This window comes from Entelurus aequoreus, linkage group LG04 (genome assembly GCF_033978785.1).
Source record: "Entelurus aequoreus isolate RoL-2023_Sb linkage group LG04, RoL_Eaeq_v1.1, whole genome shotgun sequence".
Lineage (NCBI taxonomy): Eukaryota > Metazoa > Chordata > Actinopteri > Syngnathiformes > Syngnathidae > Entelurus > Entelurus aequoreus.
In genome coordinates, this window is record NC_084734.1 from 49348609 (window position 1) to 49363746 (window position 15138).

At 37.6% G+C, this 15138-nt stretch overlaps 1 protein-coding gene across 15 annotated transcripts in view; it reads left to right on the top strand.

Annotated features, from left to right (window-relative positions):
* epb41l2 (erythrocyte membrane protein band 4.1 like 2) overlaps window positions 1-15138 on the top strand; it is a 103743-nt gene that overhangs the window by 23196 nt on the left and 65409 nt on the right. For 3 of the 15 annotated variants that reach the window (XM_062045092.1, XM_062045101.1, XM_062045098.1), the window contains exons 1-2: window positions 4439-4561; window positions 6446-6663. The exons of 3 other annotated variants lie outside the window; for them this stretch is intronic. The gene's annotated coding sequence lies outside the window, so the exon portion shown is untranslated. Of the gene's footprint in view, window positions 1-4289; window positions 4562-6445; window positions 6664-15138 lie in introns of those variants that run through there. 9 more of the 15 variants (XM_062045103.1, XM_062045108.1, XM_062045104.1 and 6 more) reach the window with 8 other exon arrangements.

Here is a 15138-nt window from a genome sequence, read left to right on the forward strand (position 1 = left end):
AAGTAGTTGGGAAAGGACATGTTCACCACTGTGTTACATGGCCTTTCCTTTTAACAACACTCAGTAAACGTTTGGGAACTGAGGAGACACATTTTTGAAGCTTCTCAGGTGGAATTCTTTCCCATTCTTGCTTGATGTACAGCTTAAGTTGTTCAACAGTCCAGGGGCCTCCGTTGTGGTATTTTAGGCTTCATAATGCGCCACACATTTTCAATGGGAGACAGGTCTGGACTACAGGCAGGCCAGTCTAGTACCCGCACTCTTTTACTATGAAGCCACGTTGATGTAACACGTGGCTTAGCATTGTCTTGCTCAAATAAGCAGGGGCGGCCATGGTAACGTTGCTTGGATGGCAACATATGTTGCTCCAAAACCTGTATGTACCTTTCAGCATTAATGGCGCCTTCACATGTCTTGGGCACTAATACACCCCCATACCATCACAGATGCTAGCTTTTCAACTTTGCGCCTATAAAAATCCAGATGGTTCTTTTCCTTTTTGGTCCGGAGGACACGACGTCCACAGTTTCCAAAAACAATTGGAAATGTGGACTCATCAGACCACAGATTCCACTTTGTATCAGTCCATCTTAGATGAGCTCAGGCCCACCGAAGCCGACGGCGTTTCTGGGTGTTGTTGATAAACGGTTTTCGCCTTGCATAGGAGAGTTTTAACTTGCACTTACAGATGTAGCGACCAACTGTATTTACTGACAGTGGGTTTCTGAAGTGTTCCTGAGCCCATGTGGTGATATCCTTTACACACTGATGTCGCTTGTTGATGCACTACAGCCTGAGGGATCGAAGGTCACAGGCTTAGCTTCTTACGTGCAGTGATTTCTCCAGATTCTCTGAACCCTTTGATGATATTACAGACCGTAGATGGTGAAATCCCTAAATTCCCTGCAATAGCTGGTTGAGAAAGGTTTTTCTTAAACTGTTCAACAATTTGCTCACGCACTTGTTGACAAAGTGGTGACCCTCGCCCCATCCTTGTTTGTGAATGACTGAGCATTTCATGGAATCTACTTTTATACCCAATCATGGCACCCACCTGTTCCCAAATTGCCTGTTCACCTGTGGGATGTTCCAAATAAGTGTTTGATGAGCATTCCTCAACTTTATCAGTATTTATTGCCATCTTTCACAACTTCTTTGTCACGTTTTGCTGGCATCAAATTCTAAAGTTAATGATCATTTGCAAAAAAAAAAAGTTTATCAGTTTGAACATCAAATATGTTGTCTTTGTAGCATATTCAACTGAATATGAGTTGAAAATGATTTGCAAATCATTATATTCCATTTATATTTACATCTAACACAATTTCCCAACTCATATGGAAACAGGGTTTGTACATTCGGGCGGAAGGCAGGGTACACCCTGGACAAGTCGCCACCTCATCGCAGCTCTTGTTCACAATCCTTATGAAAGTCATGACGACTAATATATATATTTTTTGATGCATTCTAACTCTTAAATAAACGTAAATAAAAGTCAGTTTACAGCGGAGCCAATGGGAGTCCTCTATTCCGCCCATTAAACCCGATTAAAAAACATCCAAAAACTGCCAACAAAATTCCATTTACATTTTGTGACTTCAATATTAACCAAGTATTAGTGACATACCATAAACACAAGCTTGTGTGCTAATGTTGACATAATCGACTTAAGCCTGGTGTATACTCACGCGTTGCGTAGCTTGCGTAGGCGACACCGTCGTCCCCCTTCCCCTGCATAGTCTCCTGCATGCAGCTCCCAAAAATCCTAGGTTCGCGTCGCCGGCAACGCAGAACGCAGTCTGTGATTGGTCAGTTTTTGCCGAGGAGGGTCTCTGAACACAGGCGAGCAGACTTTGTGTTTGAAATGCACAAATTATTGTATGAAATAAAACAACAGTGATTAAACAATTGCATGACAACTGACATCGGGTACTTAATATCTCCATGCGCTCTAAAATAATTACTGTATGTGTCGTTTTTCAGCGTATTGTGTTGTTGTTGCACCCAAAAGAAGTCACCAAGTACGACACTGTTTTCAACTTTTATTGTCAATTTTGTGCTAGCTTCAGGTTTAATTCCGACACATATTCTTTCTCGTGCGCACACATATTTTTCTCTCACACACAACACTTCTCATTCTTCGTCCATAATCTTTCACGCATTGCATACTTAGAAACATTTGTGAACTTTGAACATGACCATACAGATTAACACCAGCATGTGATTAATTTACAGTAGTTATTTAACAGTTTTGTTTATTTACAATTACATGTTAGCTCTCTCTTGTCCCATGTCCCGAATGGCCGAATAGCGTGTAAAAAAAGCAAACGTCGTGATGCGTTTTTTAAATTAATTAATATTAAGATTAAAGATTAAAGTACCAATGATTGTTGTGCCGCGTATGCTTAAAAGGATCCAAATACGTCAATATTATATGTTATTAATAAATGTGCCTGTTATTACATTACATATATACTTACACCATGTATATAAAATCTTAATGGAGGTGTTTGGACATTTTTAAGGGCTTTATCAGCAGAATGGAGCGGCTCCCATAGGCCCCATTGTAAGCGACTTTTGATCACATTTATTTACTATCTAGGATGCATTAAAAAAAATACATCTGTTCTGTTGTCTTTCCTAATGATTGTGATTGATCGGCAACATTCCAAAAAAAAGTGCAGTTCCCCTTTAAAATATTGGTGAAATTGTCCAAAGATGTATTGCCCCAATAAATGTTAGGATTTTTGCATTTTATTAAATTTGATTAATGTCACAAAAAGCACTCACTCTATGGTGGCAAAATAAGTAAACTAAAATAAGGTAAAAACAGAATTTAAAAGAATAAAAACAGAAAAATGTGTTACTAATTTATACCCGTTCTTTTAAATTATATTTAAAGTTGACTTTTGGTGGTACAATAAATACTTGTGTTTTCAAAATAATGAATAATCGTGTTATTAATCGTGACTTCAATATCAATCAAAAATACATGTGATTGTTATTTTTGCCATAATCGTCCAGCACTAACTTTGAGACAGACATGGCATACATTCATCTCGACATCTGTATCTTGTTTCCTCACCCTCATTAAGCAAGTCATTATGTGTGACACCTGTTGTCCTCACCCTCTGCGGGATGTAGGTTTAGATAGCAACACCACACCCATCGCTCCTGGCGAGAGAGACTTGAAAGTGGGTCGGCTGTAGTCACAAGTTTTGCTGTCTCTCTTAGCTTTAGCCAAGTGGCTAATATTTGTTATTTTTCAATAACTCTCTGTAAAGTCTGTCTCCTTCTGGGACCCGCCCATCATCCTCACTCAGAGTCGCTGGCACATTCTCACAGTTTAAGAGACAACAATAGCAGATATGAGCTGAGAATTATTCTCAGTCACACAGCGAGAGAGAGACTTCTAACATAAGCGACACAGGACTCCATAGAGGATCAAGTATTTTCTATATAGTACTGTATCATTCCAGAGGAACACACAAGCCATTGAAGGATGCATTTTTATAGTGCATGTCTGTTCCTTCTTTGTGCTTTCGTAAAAAAACTAAATAGCCTCAATTATCTTATTTACAGTATGGCATGTCATTTCTGTTACTAAGCGCTTTACAATTCTCTTCTGTACGTATCGTGCATGGTGGGAGGAGCGATTGCAGTGATTGGATGATATGTCTTTTATTTAAGCGGGTTTGACTTTCTTGGTTTGTTTCGGAGTCTTTCTATGGATTTATTTCATAAATGTGACATTATCATATGTTACTTACAAGGAGTGATCAGGGATGTAACGATAAACGATATTAACTGTAAAACTTCCTAAGGTTGGTATGAGGCACAGCATATGCAGAAAATGATTAGGGTTTGTGCAGAGTTTTAGTATGCTGTTGACAAACAGCTGTGTATGCAAGCATCATGTTATGCAGTATGCAGTAATACCACAACAAGTGAAGTAATGACTCAACACAAAAAACAAAGGAACTGTCTGGCAATAGATGTGGCACGCAGTAAGGTTAAAGACAAACAGACATGCAGACAGATCGAAACACAGACACACACACACAGATTATCCTCTATGTAATCCTATAGTTTGCGGATCAGTGTGCAGTGTGACAGAACATGAGGCATGTTTTCACACCATGAATGTGTGGTAAATTCAAATACAACACAATAACACGAGATTGAATTTAAAACACAATAAACAGTTGATTAATTTGTTTCATTTTGCACGTTGTACACAACATTTTTTTTTTTTTTTTTACATCAAAACTATTGTTTGGCAAGTGCGATGTAAAAGAGGGGGAAAGGAGCACCACCTGCACATCCAGTCCAGCTTCAAATCTGCCCTGGTCCGAAACGGGTTTAGGCATGGCCGTAATCTCTTTTGTCACTTCTACGCTGCCTCAATAATCTTTATTTTTGCAGCGGTAATCTCTTGTCTCCATGGGGATTTATGGTTGGTGTCCGTGAATGCTGTTGCCATGGAAGCATGACCGCCCCAACCCACTCCTCTTTGCCCCACCACTGTCCCTCCATGCACTGAATAGGGGCGTGTGGATGGGTTAGTATACACATGTGTCTTTAATAATATTAGGATTTGTCATTGTCAGGGGATGAACAAAACACCAATTAATTTAATCCATGAACTGTCTTTATTATCTTGTTCAATAGCTGTCACGCTCACTAATGTCTCTCATAAAAATATATATAAGAGCAGGAAGTTTTTGCCATGATGACTCCTTAAACTGAGACAGGCGGCCATAAAGTTATAAGTATGTGAGTTGTAGTGTTTCACTTTCTTGTGATGTGTAATTGGGTGGAACGTTGGTGCAGATCGTATAACTGTTCAATCTAGCACTTTCAAGATCAAATAATATACAATGTTAATATATCCAAGTCAGTGTATATGGTAGGCTGTGTAACTGTGTGAGAGGGAGAATGTTATTTGTTGGCAAGACAGTTTTATTCGGGTTTAGTTCAAAATTACGGTGTCATGATGTCAACGTGAGCCAAAAACATGCTTCTTTATGTAATGCTCTCACACGTTTTTCTCTTTAGGTCCAATGCCAATCAAAAGATCCGGTTTAATTTGTGCGTAATTTGGTGAACACCTTTTAATAGTTCACTTTAGTGGTGTCCCAGTACAATTTTTTCACATTGGCGCCTTAATAGCGATACCGATAATGATTATCTACAATGTGAGCAGAAATCCCACGCACTTTTATCATTTTGTAGTGTGGAATGTAAGAAAAGGTTTGATCAAGTGAAATTAGTCCAATAGAGAACGATGGTAGGTATAAAAAAACAACAACCTAACCTATGTATTATTAACCATCTGGAATTTATGCTGTCTTTAAAATGAAGTGGAGTGGTAACTTATTTTTTGGGGACACCTAGTGGTCACAATAATTCATGACGCAGTAAATTTAATAATAAACACCAATAATTCCTGAAGTTAAGCTCATAAAGCACATTAAAGGACGCAGACCCGTTTGTTTGCAGATACTTTCTTCTAATATGTTTCTGCCTTGAATACATTGTATGTGTAATTAATATGCAACTATAAATATTTGATACTTGATTATATTGAAAAATGTGCTGTTTTAGACTGCAATATTTTTCAATCAAAGACACTTATTACGTGTATCTCAAGCTTGTGTGCTATTGTGTGCTTAGCTGTTGTGCAGCTGCTACCTACCATTGTTTAACTTTTGTAAATGGCTTGACTAAATTACAAGAAAAGACCAACCTTGTGTGCTTATTGGAGGACATTTAGATGTTAACTAGCTGTCCAACTTTGCACAAGTAAACATACTGCAAGACCGCTGGTATCGGAGAGTATGATCACACATTTTACATGCAGGCTGCTACAATTCCATATTTCATTTTGTGTTGGTATTGGATTTAGGACACTCCTGCTTCACAGCTCAATGTGGTACATTGTGCTCGTAAATGATCATGTCAAAATAAACTACTGCAAACGTTCTATTCATTTAATTAGTCCTATGTAGTTGTCGGGTGTGTAGTCTACAAAAGCCATGAGTCACTGTCATGATCTGTAATTAGCAGCATTGGCAATAACAGCTGTAGCTGTAGCCAACCGCCGCCATTTATCAACTCCACAAGATGGCAGTATTTAAAGTGTAATGAGTGCACAGCTCTCAACAGCTTTGTAGGCGCTTTATTGTGTTGCTACAAATATTATTAAAGTAAAAACAATTATTTATGACATTTTTTATCATACAAAATGATAGAGACTCAGCTCCTACATTTGTGTACATTATTGACGGATAAATTTGCATTGTGAAAAACGCCATTGTTAACAAAAAGAGGGGAAACATTCTGGATTTGCACCTTTTTTTAATATAGTTTGTTAATAACAAGCAAAACAGTGGTGTCCATGCGCTCACCATGCGCTCCTTTGCTCTCTCTCTCCCCCTCGTAGCCTCTCTCCAGGCTCCACTCTCTATATCTGTCCCGTGGGAGTAGGGTGCACAGCTCAGAGGAAGAGAGCCGATCAGATGGAGAAAAGGAAAATGGCAGTGGCATCTTTGTAGGGCGCAGGGTTTTTTGGTTGGAAAGTAAAGGGAGGAAAGGAGAATAGGGCAAGAGGAGGAAGTACGTTAGAAAGACCAGAGAAGTCAACGAAGGAAGCAACAGTAGGTAAGAACTGGTGATAATTCATTTTGTTAAAATGTTATAGATCATGACAACAGATGCAAGTATGGATTTAGCTCCTCTTTTGATCTTTTCATGTCCTGTTAGCAGCTTTGTTATTGTTAAAATCTTGTCACAAGTTATAAGCTCGCCACTTTAAAACAATCTTAAGGACTTAATCTTTCCTCTGTAGACGTAACGATGAGAAGTGTTTTATAATCATCTTGGATATGTCAGAGACACAACGGAACTTCTTAAGGGCCATCGCATTCTCACAATCCATACAGGAAATGAAGGAAGTGGAAATATAAAACTTTCACCATTGTAAAACTGTTTATAAACATTAAATACAATGATTCAAAGTTAAGCCATTTTACAAGTTCAAAAATATGTTAACCACTTTATATTGAATATATAGAACACTGAAGTCTTAAAGAGGTTCTATTATGAAAAACCAAGTTTTCTTACCCGTTGCCTGTTGTCAACATAGATCCCAAAAATGTCATATCAAACCATGGGGGCATGGTAGAGATATTTATAAAACAATCTTGCCTTCCTTCATACTTGCTCCAAATGAACCGTTAGGAATTTGAGCAGGTAGTGACATATTTGTTGCTAGTGTCGTCAGCAGATATCTTCATATGTGGTAAATAGGGATGTAGCAATAAACAGTAATTTGGTATTATTTGTACGGTTTGTATTTATGTTTTAAATTAAAATGTTCGAAAAACTGTGATTGATAAACTCATGGACTGACTGGCGCTAGCTTAAATGCTAACACAAAAACACGAGACATTAACGTATTTTCCCATTAAGAAACAACATACGTACAGCAATCTAAACTTATATAAACACATTGCTGTCTGAGCAACTCAGATATTCTATTGTCAACATTAAACCTACAAGCTGTGCTCTCTCAGTTTGAGTGATTGAGGATTATGAGACGGAGGTGTTTTTACGGTGCGTTCAAGGGCCGCTAAACCGAGTAGAATGGTGCAATGTCGCCAGAAATTATAAATAATAATAATATATTGTATTTGTTGCACAGCAATGTCGCCAGAAATTATAAATAATAATAATATATTGTATTTGTTGCACAGTTTACATTTCTATACATCCTAAAGTGCTACTGTACAAAGTAATATTTAAAACAATTAGATAAAGAAAACTAAGACTAAAACACTATCAGTGAAAATAGTGGGTTTTGGTTTTTTGTCTTTTGGTTAGTTAAAAAGTAAATATTTGGTCAAAAGATTTCAGTGTGTGTAAAAGTACCGTATTTTTCGGACTATAAGTCGCACTGGCCGAAAATGCATAATAAAGAAGCAAAAAAACATATATAAGTCACACTGTAGTACAAGTCACATTTTTTGGGGAAATTTATTTGATAAAACCCAACACCAAGAATAGGCATTTGAAAGGCAATTTAAAATAAATAAAGAATAGTGAACAACAGGCTGAATAAGTGTACAGTATATGACGCATAAATAACCAACTGAGAACGTGCCTGGTATGTTAACGTAACATATTATGGTAAGAGTCATTCAAATAACTATAACATATAGAACATGCTATACGTTTACCAAACAATCTGTCACTCCTGATCGCTAAATCCGAGGAAATCTTATACGTCTAGTCTCTTACGTGAATGAGCTAAATAATATTATTTGATATTTTACGGTAATGTGTTAATAATTTCACACATAAGTCGCTCCTGAGTATAAGTCGCACCCAAACTATAAAAAAAACTGCGACTTATAGTCTGAAAAATACGGTACTTTATTTTAGCGCATTCAATAAAAAAGCAATGGTAATGATAACCGTGATCATTTTGGTCACGATAAGCGTGATATGTAATTTTCCTATCCTTACATCCCTAATTGTGAAGATTTACCCAAAGAAGTTTGTGCGTGTCCGCCATTGTAGTCTGACATTTTTATCACTATGGTCCTTCTTTTTCTATATCCTCTTGTTGTGGGGCGTACTAGCTCGCACATGCATCTTCCGCTGTTGCCATGTCAAATACAAAGTATCATATAGTTCTAACTTATATATCTGTCAGTAAACTCCATATGGAATCGCTAAAGGCTACAACATGGCTGAAGGGATGGAGACAAGTAAATAAGACCGCCCACAAAACGGTGCATCCTGGAAAGATGCACATATCAGCCTGATAATTATTATGCACCCCTCGTTCTGGTAATATTATATATATTAAATGTTATTAATAATACTGCAGGGAAATAAAACTGAGCTAGTCACATTTTGGACAGCCCTGCTCTGTGGTAACTTAAACATATTAGGATTGGGTAAAATAAACAATTTGATATATTTTCAATTCTCGCAATATCGATTCACAAGCAATGATATGAATTATTCTTTATATTTGTCCAATTATTATTCAACCAAATCTGGAGTTGTCATTGCAAGCTAAAACAGTTCAAACTGATCTATGCAACATTTACTCATTAACATTAGCAGTGCTAATTGGCTGTGAAATGGTTTGATCGTTTGCACTGCGGCACAAACAGATGCTGCGTTATGCAACCTTAAACGCTTGACATCATAGTGACGTATGCCATTGGACGGTGGTCGGTCAACCCCCCCCAACACACACATACACATGCATGCACATCCACTGTATCAGTTGCGGCTAATCCTGCACAAGAATAGAATTTACAGTAATTCAACAATTGCACTGCTATAAAACTTTCACCATGCGTCTGTACACATACCGTAATAGTGTCACCACCATTGTTTATATGGACTGTGGGAAGACGAGTGAACAGGGGAAGTATGGGGTGAGATAATGCGAGTGGCTGATTGGAGGGGAATTGGAAAGAGGCCCCCGGAAGAGCGGGATTGTGTGAAGAGAGATGAGTGTAGCAGAGATTTAGTAGAACCGGGAAAGAAAAGAGACGCTATGCTGTAGAAGAGGAAAGAGAGTGTTGTTGTGTTAGAAAGTTATGAGGGAGCAAGAACAAGGTCCTTGTATTTTCAAGTGCGAGCAAGTGTGTGTACATGTGCTTTCTGTATTGAGGCAGATCCATTAAAGTACCAGTAGAGTGGAAAAACAAGTTGACTTTTTATGCTTATTTATGTTTCATTGTATCCATTAAACCATATCCAATTGTATTTACAATCTGCAAATGATGTGAAAACACAGTTTAAACATCATAAAAGGCCACAAATTCAGTCAGCCATTTTGAATATTCCGCTCCGAATACCTTCGGATTGACATCCCGGCAGTCACGCTGCTGCACTCTGACCATGTTTTCAGATCAGTCATACTGGAAATACGCAAAAATTGGGAAGAGATGTGGTGTTTATCATTCACAATTCTTATGTAAGACAGGAACACATGCTTGGCTTTTTTTATGCATTTAAAATCGTAAATAAATAACTAACAATTAAGTCAACAGATCGAGGGTCCTCTGTTGCGCCAATTATACTCTCTCTAAAAACATCCAGAAAGCACTAACTATGCTCTATTTAAATGTCGTGACCTGGAAATTAACCAAATATGAATGATGTTGCTATATTAAGCGGCAACGCAGACAGACTATGTTAGCCGCATATTGATAGCAGTGAGCTGTGACAATTATTGGCACTTTAACTTCACTTAACTAATACTTGCTTACGTCGCTATTGTTCACACACTGAGCAGATGGCTGCTTTTGTTTTGTCTCAAACTTGCTAAAAGTACATTTTAAATAAAATGTATGCATTTCTCACCTGGTAGTAGACAAATGTGGCCATGGACCGTCAGGCTGGTAGACTTTCACGTTTTCAAGATGGCGAAATAGACCCCAAAAGACGCTTCCTGTAGGAACTTCTTTTTAACACTGTGAGGATTGTGATTAATTCTTCATTTAAATGGAATTATGTGAGCGTCCCATCGGTCTGCATCCCAGCGAGAGTGGAAATATTACAGTAAGTGTTTGTTTTGTTTTGTTTTGTTATGGTTAGTTTGTATGTTTAGCACATAGCAATGCTGCGGATGTTATAGTGTCACAATGAAACTGCATCCATCACTCGACTTTTAAAACTTAGTGCTCATCCTTTTTGTGTTCGGGTTCAAAAATGTAAGGTCCCGGATCATATTTTTTCCAAAAGTAATAGGTGTTGGCTCTCACAAAGTCTGCTTGATTAGCATTGTTGTTGATTGGGAAGAGCTGTGTGGTTCCTAGCGCGATGCCATGAGATCACCTGACTAGCTTCCTCATTATCTCTCAAAATGGCTCGGGAATCTCTGTGAGGTTGATACTATTTTGATCATATCCATTTGTCCGCAAACTTTGGAAGTCTTTTAGTGTTATAAATCAGATACAGTACATATGATAATAGCTTCAATATAGAGGCAACTTGTGTTTCCACTTTACTGGTACTAAAAGAGTTTGAGCAGAAATTTGTCATACAGGAATACACCATAAAATATTAACAAAATAATATGTCACACGAATGGTTTTTAAAGTTATAACTTTGTGAAATGAAAAAAAATTCCACAAGTAATGTAAAAAAAACATGGTGTTTACTTTTTTCATATCAATATAAAACACAAAGCAGTTTGGCTAATGAAAATAAAGTCAAATAAACAAGCTTTGTTTTTTTTCAACAGCACCATGTGGTTCTGTGCAACAGTTTGGCCAACAAAAATAAACAGGAGTGATACAGGAGTGATATAAACACCGGTCACCCAAGGGGGGGGGGTCCCACATCTGCGATCCCTTCCAAGGTTTCTCAATTGTTCCCATTGGGTTGAGTTTTTTCTTGCCCTGATGTGAGCTCTGAGCTTTGGCTGTTGTTGTGGCTTGTGCAGCCCTTTGAGACGTTTGTGATTAAGGGCTATATAAGTAAACTTTGATTGATGATAACTCTCACATCTAATACACCGTCTTTGTGCCTCACTGACAGCACAGCCTGCGTTCAATTGATGAGATGACAAAACATTTTAGCCTGTATTGCTTGGATTTTACTGAGGTCATGTCCGGCTCATGTCCCGCTCATTAGATATTCGTGGTGGCCAAGCTAGCTCTGTTTTCAATGAGTAGTAGGCCCCATTTAGCCTTTCTCGAAGAAAAACATTTATTGTTTTTGGCTGTATGTATCGTTCAAACTTTAAAAAGGATAAACGTTTCTTTAGAGTTCCTCAAGAGGTAATCAAAAAGGGTGCAAGAGTGCACGATTTTACGAAACGACGACTAGAAAAGCATGCAGTTCACACTCCAGTCCAAGGGAGCAGAGTCGAAGAATGCATGAGTTTGCAGTGATCACTTTGTTAAAGGTTTGTTTGATATAATGTTAACGGTTATTATTTCCCATTTAAGTATTATCTTGATATTGTTTGTATTTCTTAAACACGTTTGCTACGAGTGTTTCAAAAAGCACAAATTTGGCAAATCTAAATAAAAGAAAGCAAATGTCAGCAAAACCAGAGTTAAGCTTTTACCATATGCAACAATTATAAATGAATCTTTTAGCACATACACAATGTTTACATCTATAGTTATATTTTGATAGAGACGGGGAAAAACACACTACTCGTTAATGGCGCGTGCAACAACAACAAACGTGGCAGTAGACGCGAAGTTAAATCATGAAACGCAACGTTGACGGCGTGGTTCGTCAACCTGAGGGTTCCTGGTCCGATCCCCGGCTCCTGCCATCCTCGTCACGTCCGTTGTGTCCTTGAGCAATAAACTTCACTCTTGCTCTTGATGGGTCGTGGTTAGGGCCTTGCATAGCAACAGAACAATTAAAAATATTACACTGTGCCTTTAAGAGTAATAAATTACCTGTACTGTGTAGAACTAGAATTACGGTGGAATAACAAAAGATGGTGGGACTGAAATAACATTAAAAACAGATGAATCCGCCTGTTTTTGTGTTGGCAGGCAAACACTTAAAACACGCTTGTTTAAAAAAATATATTGTTACTAAAATGACTTCTGTTAAGTGAAGGGCCACGGACATCTAGAACATAGCTGTTCATCATTGGTCATCATCAGTCAAAAAAGAATGCCCACCACCTTGATATTTGCGCTACGATTAAAATTGCCCGCCAATATGTGCGCACCGGATAAGATTGCCTACCACTACAATATGAAGCAGTGTTTCCCATAAACTGCCAAGATACCTGTGGCGGTGGGGGCGTGGCTATGGGCGTGGTCACCATGACATCATCGAGTAATTTGCATAATTTACTACAATGATATGATTTTCTCTAAAAAGGCTCAAAAAATGTATACTTACTAATTAATAATAACAGTTTTGTTTTAAACGTCCGTCCATCCATCCATTTTACAATATAATTGCAACACTTTATGTACATATTTATATACAGATTTGAACAATAAATTATTCACTGAAATATATTTATTAATTGTGGTTCTTACAAAAAATATATCTTATAAAATATAAAACCTAAAATGTCTCTTAAAGCTCTGCCCCTTTAATTAGTGCATACTAAATAATTTAACTTTAGCCTACTACTACAACCATATTATTTACCAGCAACATAAAGTGAAACAGAGGCAGAGGTGTCCTGCCACAGTCAGTAACAAATAAACAGAAAACAGTAGTGGTCAAATACAAATAAGGCAACAAGAGAAGTATCCTACACTTCTCTTTTGTAAAGTAAATCTGAACAGCCTATATGGGCATCTATATCAACTATATGATTTGCCTGAGAAGCTGGACAGGACAAAAACATTTTTTTAAATTTAAATTTTTTATTTTTTATTTTTTTTTTTAAATTTGTGGCGGACGTAATTCTTTCGTGGTGGGCCGCCACAAATAAATGAATGTGTGGGAAACACTGTGAAGTATATCGATAAAACATTGAATATTAAGTGTATGTGAACCATTCCCACCTTCTTTACTTTCCTAACAAGCTCCTTAAAGTTTTGCAATCCATCTGAAATATCCATCTATCCATCCATTTTTTTATTGATGTCCCTCCTCAAGCAACTAAAATGAGTCAAACATGTAGAACTTAGTATGGGTAGTGTTTTGCATATTACCCGTAAGGCCTAAAATAAAAAAAAATCATACAATTTTGTTGTACAATGTACAATGACAATAAAGATATATTCTATTCTATTCTAAAATGGGTTAAATGGGTGTATTTTTTAATTGTGTATGGTACTATTAGACATTTTTTATAATGTCCACATATTTCAGTGGGCAAGTTGTGTGTCTTTGTATCACATGTTTTAACGTTCTGTGTTGGGTTTTGATTAATTGGACCATGAGTTGGAAAGGTTGTCCAAATGAGTACTTATATATTGAGTCTGTGCAGAATTTTCTTCCATACTGTTCGTGGTCAACAATAATCGCTGTGGCCCGCACCAATTGTTGCTGCATACTGAAGGTCAAAATGTATCAATTCATGTTTTAAAAAATAAATTTAGGGCAATCTATGGCTGTAATTCCTGAATTAAGCAATTCTCCGATGTACCACTAGATGGAGCCTAAGCGGTACACGTATCACAGTTTGAAAAACATTGCTTCAAATCGTTCTGCCTCTAAGTGGGGTGGCACCTGGATTGAGATTCTAGGGGTGGTGTGCCACCCCCTAGACCCGGAACTGCATGGTAACTCTTAGTCCCAGCCGCTGACGGAAGGACGTTATGTTGCGCTTTCGAAATTAAACCGCAATATCAAATATTTTTCCCCTCCAAGTAGGACAAATGCGTCCGTCTCCAATATTGTCCACACCTGTCGTCATCTGATAACAGCAGTGCACTCTTAAACGCACGCCAAGATTTCACGGAAGTAGAAGCGAGTGAAATGAAGTGAAACGAAGCAATCGGCTCGGTTTACTCGGAAGGGAACAAGGGGATGGGTCAAATGCAGAGGACAAATTTTACCACACCTAGTGTGTGTGACAATCATTGATACTTTAACTTTAACTTACATTCCCATCATAATGTGTTAATGAGCAAGGATGAGCACCTCGCCTAATCTTCTTTTGGCAATCCACATTTATTTGTGGCAGGCTGCCATGATTAAATACGTATAGAAAAAAGAACATATAGAAACACTTATATTGTGCATTTTATATAATCTTAAATGGTGACAAGTGCTCTTATTTGGATCTTGTTACAGTATATTTGACAGGTGTATATACTGTAATGTTGTGGTTGGTGAGTGTCGTTCCCGTAATAGCTCAATTGAAGGCTGATAATTATACACTCTGCAGCCTGACAGACACTTACTGTGAAACCACAAGTGCCTCGGCTCCAGTAAAAGCATACTTCCATTATTTAATTAGCTTCACTTCTATGTGTAAATATTGTTCTGTGCATCCTGTAAAAGAGATGTTTAGGGGATCAGGTGTAACATTTTATCAGCAAAAAGGAGTGTCCCTTTTATGCACACATACTGTTAATGGCATCTTGTTTTGTTTTTTTACTCTAAAACAATATTTGTCTTTTACTTGTTTTTATCGACACAACTGCACACTTCATTGCTTACACA